Source organism: Lycium barbarum, chromosome 4 (assembly GCF_019175385.1).
Source record: "Lycium barbarum isolate Lr01 chromosome 4, ASM1917538v2, whole genome shotgun sequence".
Lineage (NCBI taxonomy): Eukaryota > Viridiplantae > Streptophyta > Magnoliopsida > Solanales > Solanaceae > Lycium > Lycium barbarum.
Window position 1 is genome coordinate 141,561,157 of NC_083340.1, and position 6,075 is coordinate 141,567,231.

Here is a 6,075-nt window from a genome sequence, read left to right on the forward strand (position 1 = left end):
TAAGCTTTTGGCCATAGATTCCAAATAGTTGTTAATTTACTTGATTTATGAGGTTAGTTGATGATGGGGTTGTATTTGGTTATATTTTTTAGCGAAGAATATTTGAAATAATTTTCGTGCTTAAATACAACTTCAAGTTTGATTTGGATTTGGAATTTTCATGGCCAAACGACTTTTAAGGTTTTTTTTTTTTTTCTAATTTCACCCAATTTTGTAAAATTCAAGGGCAAATCTAGATCATTTCATGAAGTTTAAGTACAAATTTAAGCCTTTTCACCGGTTACAAAAAGCTATGTGTTGGAAAGTTTTCGTGTTGGTGAATAAGAGCATATTTGGACCAAAATTTGTAATGATAGGGCATAATTGTCCCAACTATTAAGAATGGCATATTTGAACGTTTCCCGTTTATTTAACACTTGTACTTGACGGAATGAGTTTGACATTTTTAATTTCTAGCCTTTTTTTTTTTTGTTGAAAAGATGCCTTTTCGATTATTACTCAAATCAAAACCGAGTACATCAGAATTAAAAAGATGGTGGGACATATTCTCATTCCATGAAACTAGATATAGAAACAGCTGCCCTAGCTAAGCATGAACAGCTTGATTCGCTAATTTTCTAACTAGAGAAATATATACTAATTGAAACATTTCATTAGTGTCTTATAATCATAAACAAGAGAATCAAAATAAGAATTATTTCAAATGCTTCTTTCGAGAGCTTGATGAACTAGCTGATTATCTGTCTCAATCACCACACGACTATTAGCAAACCTCCTTTCAATTGGCTGAGAGCTTCCCGAACATTCATAATCTCTACAACTAACGGGCTAGGTACTTTATTTAAAAAACCTTGCTTGCCCGCCAATGAAATCTCCTCTAGCAGTGCGTATCAACATTCCCACTCCCTCTAAACCATTGTGAATATCAAAGCTAGCATATGTTTTACGTTTAATTTCATTCTCATTCTCAGTCGGTTTTTGCTACTTGTTAACCTAATTTTCAGTGGATAAAACACCCTATGATGATAATGCCTTCGCCATTCAGAATTCATTACAAAAGTGTTGTGCCTTCAAATCGGCGCTAGCTGTTTATTATTCCAAAGTAAGGTGTTTCGTGTATTTAGTGAGGGCGTGGTTCAAGTCGCATCGTATGCTCGTCTTCAGAAAGGTTTGACTTTCATAATTCTCAAACCACAAAAATAGCCTCCTCAACTTTACCTTTGTCAAAGTTCTGAAGTAGGTCCTCAATCCATTCAGCAAGGGTGGATTTTTCTTGTGGCTAGCTGAACCCAGTTTGCTGCTAACATTTTTTAGGAGTAGAGCATTCCACCAAATAATAAATAATAGTTTCCTCAGGTGAAGACATTGTAGACAGACAACTATGTGAGTTACTTTCTTTTTCACTAATCGATCGATCACAAGTTGGAAATAATCCTCTCAAAGACCGCCAAAGAAAGTTATGTATTTTAGGAGGTAATGAGAGACTCCAAATAAATTTTCAAAAATTGCGATGTGCACTAGTGCTACATTAATTGTCGTATAGGACTCGACAACCACTCCTCATAGAATACATTCTCTTACTATCACAATGCCACATCCAAATATACATAACATAGAATCTGTCTACTCATATATACCCTGACACGGTAAAAAATTCTTTCAAAATGTCAAGATCCCATTCTCGTTTCTTAGGCTTGAGCAAGGTGGAAACCATTGGATCATTAATACCAGACCTATTTTCAGTAGGAATAACAAGAGAACTAGTAATAGCCAATAGGTATCCACGAATCAGTGTATACATGTGTAGCACGTCCATCTCCAATTCGGCGTAAGCACCCTTGTTGTAACACATTTTTGCCTTCACTGAGCGTCAGACAAAACTTGAATTCGTACCAATATTAGCCCTTAGAAATTATATCTCGGGGATGTAACTAACGTGGCCAAAATGCATGTCAATCACACTTGTTGTGTTAAAATGAAAATTACGGAGGTCGAATGAGTGCTTTTGAGATTCTTGACAAGTACATGTGACAAATTAGGTATTACGTCTATAGGTAATTGATTTTTTTTAGCTCTTCTCGCCCCAATTAATGTAACACTATTAATATTATTATTATTATTATTATTAAAAGAGTCGTGAAAAGAAATTTTACAATAATTTTCACAAAGTAGTTTTAAATATTTTAAATTATTAAATATGTTAATAGTGCTTTTCAGTGTAATTTTTGTTCAAATTTGGTCCAATTTTAAGTACCTCCCTTGCATTTTAACAATCACCATAATAATTTCGTATTTTTCTAATCGTGTGTCACATTTTATCCTAACATAATATAACAAGAAAGATAAAACATTAGAGAATCTTAAGAGTAAGTATACCAACATTTTCTTTAAAGATATTGTAACACCCCGTATCTTAAAATGAAGGTTAGACTCATATCGTTAGAGTTTCAAAGGAAATTTGAAAGTTTGAACGTTTTGCAAAAGTAGCTAAGGGGCCTAATTTGGGAAACCATAACACCTTGATTCGTTGGGAATTTGGAAAAGGTTCCTTACTGAAATTTGTAGTACATAGAAATACCTTTCCAGGCATATAAGGATCAGGCCAGTCGGAGTCCGGATCAAGGAGATATGATCGTCTCAAAATGGCCACTAGAGGGGTGCTCAGATTCGATAGAATCGGCTAAGTTTTCGATACGTCTGCATTCCATCCCAATTTCGAGAAAATCCATTGGGAATTTGAGAAAACTTAAAACATAAAGTTTTAGCCCTTTGAAATATCTTTCCAACGGTATATTATGGAGCCAAAACGAAATTTTGTGCTAGGAGTTATGCCCATTCCACCGAACATTGTCAGAATGGCCTAGGGCGCCACCCTGGGCGACGCCCCAGGCGCCACCCCAAGACAAAATTTGCAAAAAAATGTAATTTTCCTAGGGCCTGTAGTATAGGCCTAGTGCCCCACCTTGGCGACGCACCAGGCCAAATTATGCCTGAAACGTCCTTTTCGAATTTTATATGTACCCAACTCCGAAAAACTTTTCCCACTTCTTTCTAAACTGTCTTTTTAGAGAGAAAACACTCTATGGCTTCCACAAAGCATACAAGGTGAGTTCGTACTCAAACCCCATTGATTATTACATCGATCTAACAAAGATTAATGGTAGAATCCCAATCTATTCCATAGATTATCGATTGAATCTTCGTCTTGGACAAAGGAACCCTAGAATCCGAATTCAAGATGATTGAACTTCAAAAAGGTAATACTTCTACTCTCTAATCACTTATATTTGTGAATTGATGAGTTCTCGGGAGAATCGTAAATGGGTTTGATAGAGAGTATCATATGAACTATGCTAGGGTTTTGGATTATTAACTTAGGATTGTTGTAGTCATATGGGTGATGAAGAATGATGTTACTTTCATCAAATTGAGATTGTAGAATCACCTAGAAGTAATAGAATGAGAATTGGGTGAAGAAACACCATTAATGGAGATTGTGGAGCTTTATGCCACCAAGTGTTTGATAAAATGCTTAGATGACCAAAGCATGAATATTATTGCTAATATAGAATCCCTTTCACTTGTATTGATATAGATCAAAGTTGAAAGGGTTGACGAACGTTGTATTACCCTCAAAGGCTGAAATTAAGGTATGTGAGGCTAACTATCTACGTTAGGGAATGTTCATGATTCTCCCTACACCTCATTATTCATACTTGTCAGTAATTTGACTCAATATACAGTTTATCCCTAGTTTCATGATATGTTGTAGAACTGTTATCTTCTAGGGTTGCAGTTACAGAATTCGTTCATGGTTGTCAATTTAAATATCATGAACTCAGCACGTAATCTTTATAGACTTATGTATTGTTAACACATGAGTCTCAGTCTAGAAATTCAGTATGCTCAGAAACAGTCAGTGGTTCCAATTCAGTCCAGCATATCTATTTCAATTTAGCTTTGTTCGTTATTATTGTGGTCTCAGTCCTTATTATTAATTTACCATAATTAAACAAATGTGATTCTGCCCAAGCGCACAACACAGTCTTGTGTATACGTATACATGGCCGAGGCCATTGACTGATGCACTACTAGGCCAAGGCCATAGCGTGCATTTATTATTGGGTCGAGGCCCCACATATACAAACACAGATAATACAGATGATTCAGATACAGAGCAGGGAGTATTCATATCTTTACTTCCTTGCTATTACAGTTACAGTTATCAGTTTCAGTTTCAGTACTTTATTGTTTCAATTGTTTTACATACCAATACAATTCAAATGTGCTAATGTCCCTTTTTTATTGCTTGGGGGCCTGCATCTCGCGATGCAGGCAACGTTATACAGGTTGACGACTCGGCTATTTAAGAGTGCACGTATCAGCTACTGTGAGCCCCAAATTCCTTCGGGCTATCCAGTTATTTCAGTTTATAGACAGCTCTATTATTCAGTATTCTTAGAGGCTTCATAGACACAGTCCAAACAGTCAGATACTTGTTATGTTAGCCTTGTAGACAGTTATACTCAGTTGTTTTGGTTGGGCAATTCGCAGAATTGCCCTTTTTTTGGGGTGGTATTGAAATTTTGCCCCTCATATTTGTGGTCTTTAAATTTTGCCCTTCGGCTAAAACCCATAGGTTCCGGGTTCGAACCCCCGCTCAGTCAAAAATTTAAAAAAAAATTGCAAAGCAGAGTTTAAATTTCGCTATGCCCCCTCCAGCAGACTTTTAGTCATGCTTAACTAAAAGTCTGCCGGAGGGGGCAGACTTTGCCTTGAAGCATATATATGTATTTTTTTTTTTAACTTTTGAAGGTAAACTTTTAGTAATGCCTTAACTAAAAGTGTGCCCCATAAAACATAACTAAAAGTATGCCCCATAAGGCGTAAGTTTTCCTTAAGGCATAACTAAAAGTTTACCTTATAAGGCAAAGTTTAAATTTTGCTATGCCCCCTCCGGCAGACTTTTAGTTGTGTTTAACTAAAAGTCTGCTGGAGGGGGCAGACTTTTAGTTGTGTTTAACTAGAAGTCTGCCGGAGGGGGCAGACTTTTAGTTGTGTTTAACTAAAAGTCTGCCCCCTCCGGCAGACTTTGCCTATATATATTATTATTATTATTATTTTTTTTATTTTTTTTTTTTTATTTTTTTTTTTTACTTTTCAAGGTAAACTTTTAGTTATGCCTTAACTAAAAAGTGTGCCCCAAAGACATAACTAAAAGTATGCCCATAAGGCGGAACTTTTCCTTAAGGCATAACTTAAACTTTGCCTTATAAGGCAAAGTCTATGCCTTAAGAAAAGTTCTTGCCTTATGGGGCATAATTTTAACTAAAATTCTGCCCCATAAGGCATAACTAAACTATGTCTTAGGAAAAATTCTGCCTTATGAGGCAGACTTTTAGTTATGCCGGATCCGGCATAACTTTAGCTTTTCCTTAAAGATGGCATGCTGGATCCGGCATACACTCCCCCAGTCTTGCCTTACGAAATTATTTTTTTATTTTATGCCTGAGCGGGGTTCGAACCCAGAACTTCATGTATTCGCCCACCTTTCCAAGCAAAGGGCAAAACTTAAAGACCACAAATATGAGGGGCAAAATTTAAAGACCACAAATTTGAAGGGCAAAATTTAAAGACCACCCCAAAAGAAGGGCAATCCGCGCAAAAAAATGTTTTGGTTTAGCCATGTTGGCTACTTTCAGATATGTTCAGATTGTCTAAGTATTTCCGCATTATGATATTTCAGTCAGACTTTTAGTTAATCAACATGTGTTAGTTTTATTTTATAAATCAGTTATGTTTTGGTATCACATGTTGATTCAGCCGGCCAGTTGGTTCGCTCGGTCACATGCAATCAGGCATCGGGTGCCGTGTTATGTCCAGACCCAGATTCGGAGCGTGACAGATATAATTAATCATTTGAAGAAAACTTGACTAAGAAAAACTAGAACATCAATCTCAAACGAGGGATGACCAGACTCTTGACTCTAATCGACTAATGTTAGAGTGGTCTCTCTTATGGACAGTGGTGTAACCATATAAAGTGAAATCGATGAAAAATAATTCTATGTAAAA